This window comes from Grammomys surdaster, unplaced genomic scaffold, assembly GCF_004785775.1.
Source record: "Grammomys surdaster isolate TR1022 unplaced genomic scaffold, NIH_TR_1.0 125946, whole genome shotgun sequence".
Taxonomy (NCBI): domain Eukaryota; kingdom Metazoa; phylum Chordata; class Mammalia; order Rodentia; family Muridae; genus Grammomys; species Grammomys surdaster.
Genome location: NW_021620768.1, coordinates 631,887 through 650,749, shown reverse-complemented (window position 1 = coordinate 650,749; position 18,863 = coordinate 631,887). Strand labels below are relative to the sequence as shown.

At 38.8% G+C, this 18,863-nt stretch overlaps 1 pseudogene; it reads left to right on the top strand.

Annotated features, from left to right (window-relative positions):
* The first annotated feature begins 9,274 nt into the window (after positions 1-9,274).
* Positions 9,275-9,423, top strand: LOC114609117 (annotated as a pseudogene).
* Positions 9,424-18,863: the final 9,440 nt, after the last annotated feature.

Genomic DNA, 18,863 nt, shown 5'->3' with positions numbered 1-18,863 from the left:
TGTCTGCCTGCATGCTGCCATGATTCCCACCATGATGATAATGGACTGAACTTTTGAAACTATAAACCAGCCCCAATTAAATGTTTTCCTTTATAAGAGTGACCTTTGTCATGATGGACCTTCACCGCATTAAACTAAGACAATAGCAGTCTTCTTTTTGTTTATTTGATTTTTTGTTCTTTGAGACAGGATTTCCCTGTGTTGCCTTGGCTGTTCTGGAACACACTCTGTAGACCAGACTGGCCTCAAATTTGGAAACCCACCTTGCTCTGCCTCCCAATTTAATCCCAATGCTGGGATTAAAGGTATGACCCACCACCACCCAATACCTATCTTCTTGCCTTACACTAATACACTTAACTCTAGGAATAAGAATTACTTGTATTTTGTATGTTCTTTAAGAATCAGCCTCTAGGGATGGTGAGATGGCTCAGTGGTTAAGAGCACTGACTGTACTTCCAGAGGTCACGAGTTCAAATCCCAGCAACCACATGGTGGCTAACAACCATCTGCAATGATATCTGATGCCCTCTTGTGGGGTGTCTGAAGACAGCTACAGTGTACTTACATATAATAAATAAATAAAAATTTGAAAAAAAAAAGAATCAGCCTCTATCACTGGATTTAGCAAAACATAGGTAAGCAATAAATAAATGTTTGGATGACTAAATGAATGAATGAATGACTTATTTTTCAAGTGCCATAGTAATAAAAAAGAGTATTGTCTATAGTTACCAAGTGTTCTGAGCCCTAAGAAACATATATAATAAATAAAATTGTAAAATTTAAAAAAAAACCTTGATCTCTGAGTTTACAAATGAGACTTTAGTGCATCTAAATAATTAATTAGTTCAGTATCGTGCATTCAGCCCTGATGCTATTAAAACTGAGTTGCTAAGTCTAAAATATAAACTAATAGTCTTTAGTAATTACTCGTTCTGAGGTTTGGGATATGCTAATGCAGGTCTATTATCTGATTTTTCACTTACCCACTTACGATCAGAGTGTCTCCCTGTGTCTTATTTATTTATTTAGGTGCCAGAACCCAGAGCCACGGCTAAGCACCGTCCATTAGCTCCTTCTAGTTAGCTTTTGAGTAGTTTTGATGAATCACTTGCTCTGCAAATGATATGATGCTCATTATCTCCGTGAGGAGCAGGTGAAGTACTGTGGTGTTGTTAGAGGACTCTGAGGGACAGCCACAGACAAGGCAGCTCCAGCTGAGAGTAATTATCAAGCAATGAGAAAAGAGCCTGTGTTGTAGTTTTGAAAACATTTCCCAGGCTCTTTATTATTAGCAGAAGAACTTTCATTCTTCATCTTACCATTACCGCCTAGGCATGGTGACAGTGAGGATGAAAGGTGAGCATTTCTTAACCTGACCAGACAGTACATCATGCTCTTTCCTTTAAGAAGAAATTGGTTTTCTTCCAGTAATAAATTTTGTTTGTTATCTCTGGATTAATTCTCGCAAGTTGATATTGGTATTAAATAGAAAAATTTGGGACATTTTTGTAATAGATCTTATGTCAATGTCACTTTATAAGTTCACTGTATATATGAGTAGACTGATTCCCTTACCTGCCTGCCTGCCAGGTGCCCCATCCACCACTGCCTGGCAAAGCACCTCATGGAGTCAGACCAGAATTCTAGGTAGGTTGCCCATACCCATACCCCCACCTGCCTGCCTATCAGACACCTCATCTACTACCTCCTCTGGTACAGGCACCAGGTGAAGACCAATTAAAACTCCACTTGGGTCACTCAGACCTGATTTTTCCCTCCCCTTGCCTATCAGTTACCCCATCCTCTCCTCTCATAGTACCAGCACTGCATGGAGTCCAACCCAAAGCTGTCTGCTATCCAAGGACCTGTGGGTCAACTATAAAATTCTGAAGGTTCACAGAGAGAGTCCTCCTAGCTTAGAGGCTTAACTCCATGGCTCAAGAGTTGCACCCATGTCTAGCCGAGCTGAAACCACCTCTGACACTCCATTCACAAACCAACACAGAGTGGCCCCATGACTGAGTACCAAGTATAATTCTGCTGATCCTCAACTAAACAAGTGAAGTCAGAGCAAACAAGAATCCAAAACTTGACAAAGGTTAGAACAAAAATCCATACCAAGAAACATTACCAATAAGCTAATTCCAGACGCCCAGGTCTCACCACAAAATTAATTAACACAAATATTATTTTTTTAAAATTTACTTTACATGTAACTATATAACATCCCATTCTGTGAATGTATAGTAATCTAACCATTTCCTTAACATTAATAATTTCATTATAAAAACAATTAATACTTCAACAATGAGCATTCTTTTGCTAATAACTTTCCATAGTAAATTTTGAACAATTCAATTTGAGGTTAAATTTCAAACATACAGGTGATTTAAGACTTTTAAATTATGAATTTATAAATGCAGAGACTGAATGTGGGATCCAAAATTTACTCAATATTTTCTCAAAAGTGAGCATGCCTTACACAATAGTCAAAAGTGGCTAAAGTTATTCACAACAGTGTGCTCTTTATAGGAGCTACTCCGAGAAAATACAACTAGCTTGTCAAAGGGAAGATTCATGTATGCTTTGTGGCTTTCCCTACAAAAACACATTCTCTTCTGAGTCTACCGTTCTGTTTCACAGTTGTATCAAAAGCTCAGATGCATTAGGCAGTTGAGTTGGTTGGCTATCTGTGGTTACTGTGGCAGAAGTCATTGGCTCAGTTCCTATGTCTTTTGCTTGCTGTTAAGAATGAAAACCATATGTGCACAGCCAATTATTCTTTATTACATACATTTATGAATTTCCCCAAAATAAGAAAAATTTAAAATATAATAAAAGTCATGATTAAATTTAAAAAAAAAGAAAAAAGAAAGCAATGATAATACCTGAGAATCTTTTTAGGAAGCTCATCCTCAGAAATCTTATCCATCCAGTTACTCAGGCCTGTCCTAGATGATATACTCATATACATGTGTGTGTATATATGTATGTGTATGTATGTATATATGTGTATATATGTATATATGTGTATATATGTATATATGGAAGACATATATATATACACACACATATATATGGAAGATACATATACATGAAAGACAGTCTAAAAGGAAATGAATTGCTGCTTCTTTAAGTTCATCATGACCGCTTTCTTTTCCAGTAAGGAGGAAGTAAGTAGAATGGATGGAAACTTCTCACAGCTAGAACCAGCTTTCTCCCTTCTGAGACGCCTCACCAGCTTTATTCAGAAACAATGTTTTAAACAGGTCCTATTTCCAGACGTTTGCTTCCTGTGGGAGACAGAAAAGGAAATGATTTCAGCAGAATCCTCTGACATCTGTGAATATAGACTGGGCACTCTGTACATGTGACCCTGTCTTTGCTGAGTAATTCTTTCCTATGGTGGTCTCATTTTTATGAGCACAGAAGCACCTGTGCCTCCGTTACTTTTCTACTGCTGGGACAAAATGCCATGACCAAGGCAACTTACAAGAGAAAGCCTTATGGTTCCTGGGGGCTAGAGCCCATGACCATCATGGCAGGTAGCACGACAGCAGGCAGGCAGGCAGGCAGGCAGGCAGGCAGGCAGGCAGGCATGGTGCTGGAGCAGTAGATGAGAGCTCACATCTGGATCGACAAGCATGAGGCTACAGAGCTAACTGGGAATGGTATGACCTTTTTGAAACTTCACAGCCTCCTCCTGGTGGCACATCTCCAACAAGGCTACACCTTCTATTTCTTCCCAAAGAGTTCCACCAACTAAGGACCAAGTATTTGAATATATGAGCCTAGGGGCCCATTCTCATTCAAACCACCACAGCTTTCTACATGGATCCTGAACATAAGGAGCCTGATGAAGGATGAAGTGTGATTCCTTTGCAAATGCATGAGGTTAGGTGCAATACAAAAGCACTGCCAAGACTTAGTGTTTCAGGTCTTGAACACTGAAATTCAGATGACAGAACAATGAACAAAGAGAAGGGCTTTGCTAGAACTACATTGTAGTGAGGGGAGAAAAAGCAAATGCATCAAGTACATATGTCATATATTGTCAATACAGTGTTAAAGAGGAATAAAGACGATGGCAGTAGGATTGCAAGCCTCCACATTGAGCTACTCCAGGAAGTCAGAGTGCAGGTAGGACCTGGTAGACTACTATGATAGTGTTTGAACCTTTAATGTGAAAGGAAGCATTAGTGTAGGAGTTAGAAGGGTTAATGTAATTTTTTCTCTATACATAGGGACAGATTCACAAAACAGCCACATAATCAGACTCACACAACAGACAGACAAGAGGACCGAAGACAAAGAAAGAAAAACTCACTTGTTTGGATGTCAACATGTAATTATATAACCATTTTGTTAAATAATTTGTAAATATGGATCTAGTCTTTAAATGTTTAATGCCAGCTGGTAATAAAAATATAATAGTAAAAATTGTATTTGCAAATAGAAAATAATAATATAGTTTTTAATAAGCCAAGCCAAAAAATATACAACTTATTTAAAATTTAAATTTTAATGAAAAGTAGTATGAGACATGACAGTGTAAATCCTATTCTCAGGTCACAATATTACAAAATATGTATATATTTTCATGTACTCATATAGTTTTTAGTCATTATATATATAGATATAGTGTAATTCCCACAGATATTTTTAATGATCTTTTGTACTAAACAAGTTCTTTTAAGTTTACATGAGAAAATAACTGCCATCACTTTGAGTATATTAATAAATTTGAGTAACAATGTATCAATGTTCCATTAAGGAAAGAAATCAAAGTTCTTTTCTTTTGTGTCATTTAACAATAATGAGCCCATATTTGAACTCTCTAACTTATTCTTCCTGTGTCTACTGTCCTCTTTTCTGTCGGGTGTATGAGTCTGACTCTGTGGCTGTCCTGTGAATTTGTTTCTATGTCTGTCCCTGGCAATGAGCTTTGTTCTGCCTTTATTGAATTGTACAGAAAGCATCTTGTGGGGGAGGGATGGGATACTTTTAAGAACCCTTTAACAGAGTTTCACCAGGAATTAAGTCATAGACTCCAACTGACCCAGATAACAAACTGTACTACAAACATAACTCATTATCAAGGATTTTCCAAATGTTATGTACAACATTTTTGGTAGATACTCATTTTATAAGATTGCTTCCAACCTCTCATTTTGATGATACACATGCATTACTTTGAGTCAGAGTAATGGAAGAGTACATATTTTAAGATTACAACTGTGCATTAGTTTGACTAGCTGGGGACCAGGGGTTTTAAACACAATCATTAAGGAGGACATTTCATATTCAAGTTACAACATTCTACCTCGGGCCTCCGCAGGTTCATGGCCATATCACGATACAAAATGTATTCATTCTAATTTTTAAAGTTCCTATGGCAATAACATTCAAAGTGAAAGTCCAAGTCTCCTGTGAATGTAAGCCAATCTCTTCGTTATGAGCCCTTGTAAAATCTAAACACAAGTTACACTGAGCAACCAAGCCTGTTACAGAATATCATTGTAAGGAAGGATCAGACCAAACATTAAGTTCTGCAGTGTCATGTCCAACATCTGGGTTCCAAGGGGCTTGGATAACCCCTAGGTAATATACAACCTCTCTCTTGAGCCAGCTCCACACTGTGTCTACAGTTTTCCTTGACTGATATCTATCATATAGAGATTTTTTTAAAACTTAGGTTTCACTTTCACAGATTCATTCCATGGCATCCATGACCCTCTTGTAGAAGATATGACTCTGGCATATATTGCTTGGCCTCAGTGGCTTTCTGAAGCCTTGGTATGTGCCTCCATGACCCACCATCCACCTTGCATATTTTATCCCTACAAAACAAGTACCTGAAGACAAAGTTGCAAAGTTCTGCTCCCAATATGACATTTATCTGCTCCCTTAAGCCAAAGACATATTGGTCTCTATGTACATGGCAACTAAATCTGAGAAAACATTTTCTAAAGCAGTTATTTTGAGTAGGGAACCCCTTTTGGACCACTCTCTGTTTAGGCAAATATGTATGCCATGGGTGGGACCTCGCCCTTTGGTCTCACCAAAATTACTGTAGCCCTAATTCAGAGTATAGAGTTTCTCCTTATGGAGCTGATCATATAAGCTTATTAACTTAAAAACGTATTCACTGTACATTCACCAAACTCCACACTTTCCCCATCCTTGGGTTATACTTACTCTCTCTCACTCTGGCTCTGGATAAGAACAGAGTGTCCTTACCATGACAGAACCAGAATGCTGTACTGTCTTGAAATTCCTTCTGCCAAACAAACTAGTCCATTGCTTTGTAATTCAGTATTTCTCAGGTTCTCAGGTCAAGTACAGAACGCAGCCAGATTACCGCAAATGGCCTCAAGCCCAGTTCTCAAAAGAGTTCTTATTCCCTTCTTTTATTTTTAGGATTTGTTGTTACTTTATGTGGCAAACATTTTACCTACATGTATATGTATGTACCAGGTGTATGCTTGTGACCTCAGGGGCCACAAAAGGGCACTGGGTCTCGTGGAACTGGAGTTACAGACAGTTGTGAGCTGTGGCATGTGTCCTTTTAAGAGCAGCAAGTGCTCTTAACAGTAGAACCATCTTTCTAGCTCCTCTCGTTCGCGTCTCAACTCTCAGAACTGCCAGAACTCAACTGTATGAATTTTTTAAATCATACAGGTTATAGTGGTCCGAATGAAAACTGGCCCCATAGACTCACAGGAAGTGGAATTATTGGAGGTGTGGACTTGTTCGAGGAAGTGTGTCACTAGGGGGTGGGCTTTGAGGCTTCAGAAGCTCAAGGCAGGTCTAGTGGCTCACTCTATCTTTCTGTTGCCTGTAGATACAGATATAGAACTCTCAGCTACCTCTCCAGCACTATGTCTACCTCTGTGCTGCCATGCTTCCCACCATGATGATAATGGACTAAACCTCTGAACTGTATGTAAGCCAACCACAATTAAATGCTTTTTGCTTTTCTTTATAAGAGTTACCATGGTTAGGGTTGGGAAAATGGCTTAGCAGTTGAAAGCACTAGCTGTTCTTCTAGAGGACCTAGGTTCAATTCTCAGCACCCACACAGAACAGCTCACACTGTCTGTAGCTCCAGTTCCAGGAGATCCATCACTTTCACACAGACATGTGGAGGGAAAACACCAAGTGCACATAAAAGTAAAAATAAATAATAAATCACTAAAATAGAGAGTTGCCATGGTTACAATGTGTGTCTCTTCACAGCGATACAACCCTAAGACACTGGTCCTCAAAACTGCCACCAGAACAGCCCATTAAGTCTTATTCAGTGAGAAAGACAGACAGACAGACAGACAAGGGAATGCACAACTCAACAGAAGTACAGGCTTTATTCAGGAAAAGACTGGAGGTCTGGAGCCTTAGTGTAAAAACCAGAGAGGCTTCAGTTCAGTTCTAGGCTGGGATTCTACAGCAGAAATAGGAAAGAAAAGAGGAGATTGAAAGTTTTTTTTTTCAGCTTGTGGTTAGTAGTTGCTAAGGAAGTACAGTGAGTGATGAGATTATAGAATGTCTGTGTTCAGCTATTATTGAGGCTAGAGAAGGCATGGAGGGCAAAGATCTAAAAAAAAAAATAAGTTGTGTTAGCTAGGGAACAACCTTATTTTAGTTTGAGACCTGTCATTATTTTAATGAAGGAGCTTTACAAAATGCATTGACTATGGCTAACAAACATTCTAGTGCTTTTTATAGGCTAACAGTACACATTCTTCCATGTTCCTCCTGCAAACCAATTCCACAGGTCTACAAATACCATGGTCAGTGTTAATACAGTGATAACCCCACTCCCTGTACCAGTTTTCTGCATTAGTTACTTTTCTCATTGCTGTGATCAAATATGTCACATAAAGCAACTTAAAGGAAGAAAGGATTATTCTGGCTTACTGTTTAAAAAGCAATATCCTATCAGGGAAGTTATGTAGGAAGGAGGATGAGGCAGTTGGTCACATTGTATCCAGTCAGGAACCTGAGAACAGAAGATTAAGGTCTGTCCATAATGACCCACTTCTTCCATCAATGATCTACCACCTAAAGGCTCCATTACTTTCCAGAAGAGCTCTACCAGCTGGGGATTAATTGTTCAAACACGTGAGCCTATGGGAAACATTTTACAATCAAATCAACATAAATAACTAATTTTTTAGAAAAATACAACATGCTTATTGACTAGGGACTCAACACACAAAAAAAGTTTGCGTTCTTCCTTAATGAATTGCTATCAAAATTTAGCAAAAGTTGTTACTTTTTAACCGAAACATAAAATCATGAAAATTATACATATTATTTTGACATTTCAATGCACACATACATTTGTGTACTGTTTAAAACATGTCTTTTGCCTCAAATATTTATCATTTCTTTGTTGGTGAAAACCTTCTAGAGCCCTTCCTTACTCCATTTCTATGAAGTGTGTGGTCCTTGCCTTATTATACATTACACTCAATATTATGGCTAAAACCAAGCCCTAAAAATAACTGGGTTTACAAAAATAGTAGATCAAGCTTGTTGTAAAATTTGCATACAAAGGGAAAGGTTCCAGAATAGAGCCAGGTTGTTGGAGAGGGGCTATTTATTTTTATTTTATATATTGGAATGTATGTCTATGCAACACATGCATGCAGTGCCTGTGGAGGCCAGACAATGGTGCTTTCTCCTCGAAGGCTGGAGCTATAGAAAGTCGTGCGCTGCCATGTGGATGCTGGAAATCAAACCTAAGTCTTCCGGAAGAACAACTGAGCCATCTCTCCAGCCCCTAGAGTCAGGCTTTAAAGAGAATAAAATGGAAGGAATTGCTGTTCTTGGTGTTAAGTGTTGTGATGTAGTTCCAGAAAAGACAGTACTTGCAGAAATATGGATGAAACACAAATTAGTGGAACAGAACAGGGAACCCAGAAATGGAACAGCACAAAGATACCCACTTAACATTTTTCACTAATTTGTTTATTTGTTTGTTTGTTTATTGTGTGGGTATGTGCAGGTGCACTATGTCACTCGAATGAAGGTCAGAGAACAACCTGCAGGTGGTTTTTCTACCCTACTTTACAGCTCCTAGCAATTGATCTCAAAAAGTCAGGTTTTGAGGTAAGTGCCTTAATGGACTGATCTGTATATCCAGCCCTCAATTAGTATTCTGTAAGTAAGTGTCAATGGTCCAATCATTGGGTGTAGTCCTTTAAACAAATAGGTTGGGGTAATTGAACATCTACAGATAACAAAAACAGAACAAATCAAAACAAAATCTATCTGACAGGATAAATACTATAACTGAGATGGTTTTCCTAGAGCAAGGCTCACCCATTGCATGCTGGGCATGCCTACTCCTGTGATTTTCCTGCTGTGGGAAACTTGACTATATAATTTATGTAGTATAGAATTGATTTCTCACAAGGAAAAAGAGAAGGAGAGAGAAGAAAGGAAAGAAAGGAAGAAAGGAAGGAAGGAAGGAAGGAAGGAAGGAAGGAAGGGAGGGAGGGAGGGAAGGAGAGAGAGAGAAGAAAGAGAGAGAAAGAGAGAGAGAGAGAGGGAGGGAGAGAGAGAAAGTGAGCTATGCATCTTATACAAAGCTAATTACAATGGTGCATGGCCTTTTAAATATAAAATATAAAGTTATAAAATTTTTAGAGGTAATCAAAAGAGTAGAGTTTTCAGGATCTACAACCATACAAATAATTCTTAGATTTGGACATATAAACATAATCCACAAGGGATAAAATTGAAAATGTTGACTTTCTAATAATTTAAAAGATTTTACTTTCAAGTGTTCTGACTAAAAGGATGAAGTATAAGCTACAAACTGGGGAAGTGTTTATGTCATGGACCCAGTAAGACTGGGTAATATATTTTTCAAACTTTAAAAGTAAATACTGGAAAAATGAAAAATCTAATCTTAAATGGGCAAAAGAGATTACCTGGGGTTTTACAAATGGCAAATAAATGCATGGGGAAATGTGCAAGGTTATTCACTACAGGAGAAAAGGAAATTAAAACCCCAGGAAAATACTACCTACCTATCCAGTCAGAGAGTTAAATTTTAAACATAGTTATAGAAAAAGCACTAGTGGAAAAGAGGAGAATCATGACACTGTGCATAGATGGTGGTAACATAAACCAGGACATTCAGGAAAACACTGCGGCCATCTTTAAAAGGATGGAGCCAGCTGTGTAGTACAATAGACAGAAGCAGCTGGGTGAAGAGTTTAAGGTCAGCCTGAGCTTCACTGGGATATTTATCACAAAAAAAAAAAAGTCAAAGAAAAGTAAAACAAAAGCAAAAGGGGCTTACCCTACCACCTAACACCCAAACCCGAACTACTTTTATACAAATGTTTACAGCAGCTTTATTCGTAACAACTAAAACCTGAAAACTATATAGATTCTCTTCAATGGGTTAAACAACTGGTGCGTTTCATGTCGAAAACAGACAGACTATAGGTACATATGGACAAACAAGAAAAGTATACTAGCCAGTGGGAGGAGGAAGTTGGGGCTGGGAGGATGTCACATGCTTTAATCCCAGAATTTAGGAAGCAGAGGCAGGTAGATCCCTGGGCTCAAGACTAGCCTAGTTTACAGAGTGAGTTCTAGTACAGTTGGGGCTATATAAGGAAACAAAACCAAAAACAATAAAAGAAAGAAAAAAAGAAAATTACACTAAATAGGGAGAAATGTCTGCCACATGACTCTGTTTATACAGTATTTGTAAAAAGGTAGACATTCACAAATAGAAACCAATTTAGTAGCTGCCAGGGGCTAAGAAAAGGTGTGGACAGAGTAAACACTAGGGACCTTTAGTGTATCAATGTAATTAAATATCCTATTGTGGTAACTGCAAAATTACAAAACTGCACTTGATATGTTCATACAGATGAATATACAAATAACAAAAATAAATGCAAGTATAAACTGGTAGTTTTAACAAAGCATAGTGTTAACTAAGCATAGTGAGTTACTGTTAGATTTTCAGGGAGGGATGAAAAAAGGGAAGTTAGAAAAGATCTGAAAGGAATCTTCTTTACACATGAACAATGCAGTGCAGGACTGAAGGAAGAGGTTTCAGTCTCAACAGACAGGTGTACCCACTCTTAAAAGTTTCCAGTGTATGGGGGAGGTTCTACATCACAGAGCAGCAGGCTTGGTTAGTATGTGATCTGAGCTAAGTGCCTACAGTCATTGCCTGCATCTGATTCCCAGGTGGTGGGACTAGGAACATTCAGCTCTTTCCTAGAGCAGTGAATGACTATCAGTCATACCTAACATTGTCTGGAGGGAAAGGAGGCTGCACAGAGTGTTCCCAGATCCTTGGGGACCTCTGGATGGAACACGGAAGGCCATGGATCTAAGCTACGGCTACAGCAGTATTCTGGATTTGATGTGTACTTTGGTTATATAAAATACTATTCACATGCAGTGGGCTGGACAGAAAGTACGTGGAACTTTTTGTGTTTTTTAAAATAATTCCCCCAAATTTACATAATTATGGATTTTAAAAGTAAAACCAAATGTGCGGCAGTTAAAAGGCTGCTACACAGAGAGGCACTGTGTTGGGATAGTGAGAAATAAAATCCAGCAGCTACAATCAGACATGCAGATTTCAGGGAACATGAGACCTCCAATTCCTGCATTTTCGAAAACCCTCTATGGAAGTGGATACTCCCTTTCGTAATGCCTTTCCTAGTCATCTTCCTGGCATTATTATTTGCTCCCTGCCTCGTTAATCTCATTTCTACATTCCTTCAAAGACAAATACAAAAAGTTTCTAACCAAACTATTAATCAGTTCCTGTTACAGAATTACCAGCCGCTGTCCACAGGGGAGCCTAATGAGAACATTTACCAACTGGACCCCAATGGTGAAAGTCAGCTACACCTCGAAATTGATGGCACCCCTAGACAGCAGGAAGGCAAGAGCAAGAGAGGAGGGGGCAAACAGCCCCTTTTTTAGTGAGTTATACATACCTGGTTGTTGTCAGGTAACTGTGGGGTGGAGCTTAAACAAAATGCTAACACACTGTCTTGAAAAAAAAGGAGACTGGTAACAATAAGCCCACCTACAACATTAGATAGGAATTGTAGAGTGCCTTAATGTCAGCGATGGAAAACGTCATGGTTTCATAGAGACAATGGAATAAATTCATAGCCAAATTCACTCACCTTTCACATTAATCCTAATGGCAGTCAGTATGCAGATCTTTTAAATCTCTACTATAAAGACTAAAAGTCAAAATGCCCAGTAGTTAATTGTAGATACAAGTTGTTCAGTTAATATACATATTAAAAACGCAAACTATCATATAACATTATTTGTATGTGGACAACTCTAGAATATTTGCCTGAAGCCAAATGTTAGCTGTGACCAGATTAAACATATACTACAACTACCAGATCTTCAAATGGGAGTTACACAGTAACAACAAAGTGATTACTGCAGATAAACAAATGAGAGAGGAAACAGCTTAGCATTTCCCCAGGCCACAGAAACCACAGGCCCAAGGGGCAAAAGAAGAAGACAGGAAGAAAGGCTGCACAAAGCTATTAGAAAACTGCACAAAAATGGCAGGAGTAAGTCCCAAGAGTCCTGTAATCTCTACCCGAAGGAAACAAAATCGGGTAATGGACTAACCACAAGACCAACTCTATATTGTCTGAACACACTGACTTTGCCTGATAAGACACAGGGGAAAGCATAGAAAAATATGCACAAATGAGAACCAGAACTGAGTTTGGAGACTTATATCTGATCCACCAGACTTCACATTTTACACATACTTTACTAAAAGAGCAGGGAGAGGTAAGCTGTGACCAGACACCTGTAAAGGTGTCAATTCATTAAGAGCAGAGAATGTAACAATGATAAGGAAATGTAACAATGGTAAATATATATTCACTCAGTGTCAGAGAAGCCACGTACACACCAGAGATGTTAGCTGTAGAGGAGGAAGATATTGGTTATAATATAAACAGTGCATGTACTGGTCCATTCTGTTTGTTTGTTGTTTGTTTGTTTTTTGATGTTGTTACTGTTTTCCAAGCTAGACACAATCTTGGGTCATCTGAGAAGAGGAAACCTCAAATGGGAAAATGTCCATCAGATTGGCCTACAGGCAGGACTGTGGAGGTGTCTTCTTGATTAATGACTGATGTAGAAGAACCCAGTCTGTAGTGGGAAGTGCTGTTGCTGGGCAGGTGCTCCTGGAGTGTCCAAGAAAGCAAACTGAGCAAGCCATGGGGAGCAAGCTAGTAAGTAGCATTCTTCTGTGACCTCTGCTCGGGATCCTGTTTCCAGGTTCCTATCTTGAGCTCATGCTCTGACTTTTCTTCATGAATGCTCTAAGTTATAGTGTAAAATAAACCCTTTCCTCCCCAGTTGGTAGTGAGAGGTGTTTATCACAGCAACAGAAATCTAACTAAGGTAACAGGAGACTTCAACATCCTACTATCAGCAATTGAAACAGTATTCATACATTAAAACCAACAAAGAAATAACATATGCAAACTCTAATATAACACTATGTAACAGGCTTTTACAGAATATTCCACCAAAAACAGAAGAACACATGTTCTTCTCAAGAAACATGAAACATTCTCCAGATAGGACCAATGTAAGGCCACAAACCAGTGGACAAGTTTAAGGAGCTCTAAGTCATTGCAAGCATTTCTTTTGAGCACAATGGAATAAAACTTGAGGAGAATTATTAGAAGAATGAAGAGAACTCTCAAAATGTGCAGAAATCAAACAATATCTTCCTGAGTGGCCAATAGCATTTAAGACTTAGAGATAAGTTGAATAGAAACAAATACATCAAACCCTGTAGAAAAAAACGCCAAGAAAGTTCTAAACTGGACGTGGTACCATGTCTCTCACCTCAGTCTTTGGCAGGCTAAGGCAAAATGATGACAATTTTGAATCAAGCTTGAAGCACATATAGAGGCACTGTCTCAAAACAACAGTAAAGAAGTTCTAAGAAGGAAACTTGTGCCAGTATATCCCTGCATCAGAAAAGGAAGAGAAAGCTGAGGCAGGAGACTGTGAGTTTGAAGACAGCCTAGACTGCATAGTAAGATCTTGTCTGGGGGTGGGGACGAACGGGAAGAAGAGGAAGAAGGGAGTGGGAGGAAAGGGGAGAGGAGAGGAGAGAAAAAGGAGAAGAGGCAAAAGATCACAAACAAATAACCAAAAATTGGACTTTGAGGAAGTTGAATGTTAAGCGAAAAAAGTAGAAAATTTAAAATTCACAGAGAAAAGTGAACGATTAATAACAGAGCGCCAGTAAGCAATGGACTGAGCATTCTATGGTCAGGGAATTAAAAAATTGACACTTTGAAAAGATAAATTGCTCCTTTAGCTCGATACAGAGGAAAAGATCCAAACAAAATTATATATATATGAAGTCATTTCAACCAATGACATGATTTCATTTTTCAATAAGGATCTTGCTGTGTAGCACAAGGAAGGGGAAATTTTTCATGGGGTCTCGCCCCTAAACAAAGAACTACAGGCCACTGTTGACTTGGGAGAAAGAATTAGCTTCTCCCAGGGATGATCCCACGATCGGTCTCCCAATGCAGAGGAGTGATCCTTGGAACTGTATACACACAAACAATAAAAGAGCATCAACAGCTGCATGTGTACATATGTTTGTGTGTGCACACATGCACATACATGTATGTAACACCTATAATTGAAGAAAAAGAGGCTATCAACTTGAGGGGGCATAGGAGGGTTTTGAGAGAGGGTAGCTCAAAGGGGCTGGAGGAAGAAAAGGGTGAAAAGTAATGTAATTTTTTTCAATTAAAAACATTTTAAAATGGTGCTGGAAAAACTGGATATACACTTCTTCCAAAGAAAAAGTCTTATATTCCATTCAAATATTAACTCAAAATAGATTAAGGACTTAAATAAAAGTTCTAGAACTATTAAATTTCTAGAAAACATAAGAAAATGCTAATGACATTATGTTTTATATCAATTTCTCGTCTCTGACATTAAAATCTTAGGCAATAAAAGAAGAATAAATTTAACTACATACAATTTTGAAAAGTGCTGTGTATCTAATGTGTAATTCACCAAGTGAAAGAAGATTCAAAGGGCAGGAAAAATATTTGCCAAGTACATAATGGAAAAGCATTAATATTCAAAATAAACAGAGAGCTCAGTTGTGTTAGGACAAAAGAGAACTCAACTATAAAAATAATTTTATTAATCTTTAAGAATTCCGTACGCTGTTTTGACCATGCCCACTTCTTCTCTCAGATCCTCTCTCATCTCCCTACCCACCCTGTTTCATGGTTTCCTTCTCCTCCCCTCCTCTTCTTCCTTTGCCTCCTCTTCCTCCTCCCTCCTCTGCTTCTTCTTCCTACTCCTCTTCTTCTTCCTCCTACTCTTCATCCTCCTCCTCTCCTCTGTCTCCTTCTATTCCTCTGCCTCATCCTTCCTTTTTCCTACCCCTCCTGTTCCTCCTTCTGCTTCTTTTCCTTCTCTTCTCTCTCCTCCTCCTCTTCCTCCTCCTTTTTTTAGCCAGATGCTCTTGGATATGTGACCATCTCCCGGAGAATGGATAACCTAACCAGTAGTCATGCCTTTAAATAAAATTAACTCTTCCTCTCACAGAGGCTATCAATTGCCAATACCTCTTAGCTAGGGATGGAACTTTTTGCCCACCTGCCCATCCATGCTTATTTTTGTCTGATTGGCTTGCACAAGTCCAACATATTCTGTTACAACCACTATGAGTTCACAGGTGTAACTGTCCTGCTGTGTTCAGGAACCACTGCTTCACTGTAGCCATCCACCACCTCTGGCTTTTATATTCTTTCTGTCCCCTCCACCATAATGACCCCTAACCCTCAGGAGGAGAGATGATATGGATATAGATGTGGATATGGATATGGATATGGATGTATATATAGGTATAGATGTGACATAGCTAGATGATATAGAGATTGAGATTATATGGATAGAGACAACAAAGACAGAGATAGAGATATACATATATGTCAGGGCTAACCACTTCTCAGTCTCTCACTCCCTGTACACTGACCAGTTGTGAGTTTCTGTGTTGATCATCTACTGCTAAAAGAAACTTCTCATATGAAGGTTAAGAAGTGGACTGGCCTATGGGCATAATGATAAGTCATTAGAAACCAGTATAATATTATGTCTACTTAGCAAAATAATAGTAAGTTCTTCCCTAGGGTCTTTGAGATAGGGTCTTAGAAGCTTTCTAAAATATATACATACAAAAGTAGTTTAAATGGAGTTACCTTATAACTCCACTGTAGGAGTTTACGCAGCAATACATTATCCATATGAAAAGCCACGTGTCAGGAATAAGCTGTCTCTTTTGGAGCTGTTAGCCACTGGGGCCCCACAGACTCCCAAGCATTGTAGGTCATTGCCATTGTTCTTTATTATTCAATTGTTCTTGGTATTTGTTGTTCTCAGGATTCAATATAACTACTCATTAGGGGGAAAAAAGCAACTGAAGTGTCTAGCAACACATGAATGGATAAAACATGGCAGATACATGTATACATACACACAACAGAACATTATTCCACCTTAAGAAGAAGAATTGTAACACTTCTTCCAATACAGGTAAATTCCCAAGAGATAGTGAAATAAAGCAGCCACACACACAAATCAAACGCTGTGTGATTTTACTTGTGTGACCGGCTCTCTTAGTGGTGGTTTATGAGACTAGGAGGAGGAGGCACGGAACACTCTGGATGGATAATGGTAAGGGTCGCATCAGTGTGCTCAATGTTATAGAGCCACCCATTAAAACTGGTTAAAATTGTAATTTTGTATTATTAATTTTTATTATAATATAAATGGCCACTGAATTAAGTCACTGTGCAATAAAAGAAACAGAAGGGGGAGAGAGGCCACTTCATTACTATTGGGCAGGAGTAGAACCCCAGGCTCTAATGGCAAAGGATATGTCAAGTTATTGTAACCTTTTGCAATACATATCACTGTGCTTCCTGGAGCACACACACACTTGTGTGTGTGTGTGTGTGTGTGTGTTTGTGTGTATTTGTAAGTCACAGCTTGACATCAGATGTCTTACTCTTCTATTATTATTATTATTATTATTATTATTATTATTATTGGATCTCTCACTGAACCTGGAGCTCATTGGTTGATTAGACTAGCAGGCCAGCAGACTCTGGAGATCTGCTCCGTGCAACGCTGGGATTAAAGACTCACACTGACACATCCAGCATTTTAAGTGGGTGCTAGAGTTCTGTACTCATGTTTGTGCAACTAACACTACCCACATATTTCCTGAGTTCATTTCCTGGAATCTTAATGTCTGTGTCTGCCTCTAGTCCAGACAAACCTGGTAGAGAGAAGCTTTTGTTCTGTTTAAGCTGACTGTGTTTTATTTTTATTTTGTCAGACCAGAGTATTACATCGGGACTGTGTGTGGAATTGATTGTACCTTCAAGCTCCTGGATTACCTCTGAGGGGTGGGGCTCAAGGAAGAGTGAGAGAAGAGGGATGGGGCTCAAAGAGGAGGGAGGAGGGAGAGACAGAGGCAGTGAGAAACAGAGAGAGAAAGACAGACAAAATTGTTCTTTTTCTGTTCAGACCTTAGGGTTTTTTTTCCAGGCAGTAACTACTTGCTGACATTTCCATTTTCCCTCCCTGATAGCAGAAAGATACACAGATGTCAAACAAATGTCAGTTTAGAGCCTTGAGCATCTCTAGTCTCGAGAATGGTGCTTGGATACTCACTATTTCGAAATGACTTCAACTTTCTTGATAATGTCTACATGCCATCCATCTCTAGAGTTGAAAGCAGAATCTTTGTGCTTGTTCTTGTGTGTTTTCCTGGCCATCTTTAGTCCTAGAGATGGACAGGAGCTCCTACCTACACAAGGGTACAATGGAACAGTGAAAGTTTAGATTGTTAATACAAGTAGGATCCTTTGTGTTATAGACAAAGTCTCTACCTGTACTTAAGACAGTGGCCAGACCTAATATAGGACCAAAAGCTGCTCACTGTGGCTGTCACCTACTGTTCAGGCATGTCACATGTTCCAGGCTTGCCTTCAGAGCCTGTGCTAGACTAAGAGAAACCCCTCCATTCCATTTTTCAAATCTTTTCAGGACAGTGTCAGTGGATTAGGCTTGGTAAGGTATAGGATCCCAACATAAAAGACGCACTATTGGAAGATGAACACAGGAAGAAATCTGCCCCCTAGAATGTTGCCAGAAAAACTTCTTTTCTAATCATAGGTTCTGGTGTCCTCAGAGAGACCATTTTACATTCATTGTATCTGCTCTCTGAAGTTCTAACTATCATTCAACATAGAGAAAATTACCATTACTTCAATGATTGTAATTTTTAATTTTTAAAAGTATTTTTAATGATGGTTTTTAAACATTTTAACCTCTCTTTCAGTCCACCACCCACCACAAGTAGTGGAAAAGAAAGGATATGGGGGAAGTGGACCTGTTTAGAAATTGTTTTGAGTAAATCTCAGTTGTGTTGTTAGGAAGTCAGTAATTTAGTGATAGCAAACACGAATCAGCAGCAATGGCAGGAAAGGTCCTGTAACACAGGACGATTGACAAAATGATGTCAACTGATACAGACTCATGTAAAGTTTTGTAAAGACAGACAAGATATGTAGTGAGACCAGACTCGTGGAGGACAGGTGATCTTTAGAGGAATTATAAATAGGACTCAATGGTCTATGACGACGACTTATTTATAGAACTAGCTGTACAACACGTTTTGGTCTCACATCTTCGCTGATCCTCACTTCATTGAAAGAGGTGTAGCAAAAAACTTCTCCTGGCATTCCCGTTGGTCC